Source organism: Penaeus monodon, chromosome 28, assembly GCF_015228065.2.
Source record: "Penaeus monodon isolate SGIC_2016 chromosome 28, NSTDA_Pmon_1, whole genome shotgun sequence".
NCBI lineage: Eukaryota > Metazoa > Arthropoda > Malacostraca > Decapoda > Penaeidae > Penaeus > Penaeus monodon.
The window spans coordinates 30264253-30264519 of NC_051413.1; the positions used below are offsets into that span (position 1 = coordinate 30264253).

Sequence of the window (267 nt, forward strand, 5' to 3'; positions counted from 1 at the left end):
GCAAAAAATATTGTAGAGGATTTCTATGCGTATTTCAATGGATGTGTTTACGCGAACGGCTGCAGTGAATGCGGAGCGTTCAAAGAAACGTTTGTTTTGCTTTCGACTTGAATCGAATATGATGGCTTCAATTAACGAGAGTAATCTGATTTACTTTTCGACTCTACCTCTCAGGTTTCGTTTTCTCTTTGATTTGACTGTGCAAATAACCTTAATGTTATTATTTTGATTCGGTTTGATTTGATGCTTTATAATCATCATGCCATT

General features: G+C 35.6%; 1 protein-coding gene across 1 annotated transcript in view; it reads right to left on the reverse strand.

The window, feature by feature from the left end:
* LOC119591164 overlaps positions 1 to 267 on the reverse strand; it is a 40046-nt gene that overhangs the window by 13955 nt on the left and 25824 nt on the right. The gene's annotated exons all lie outside the window — the stretch shown is intronic.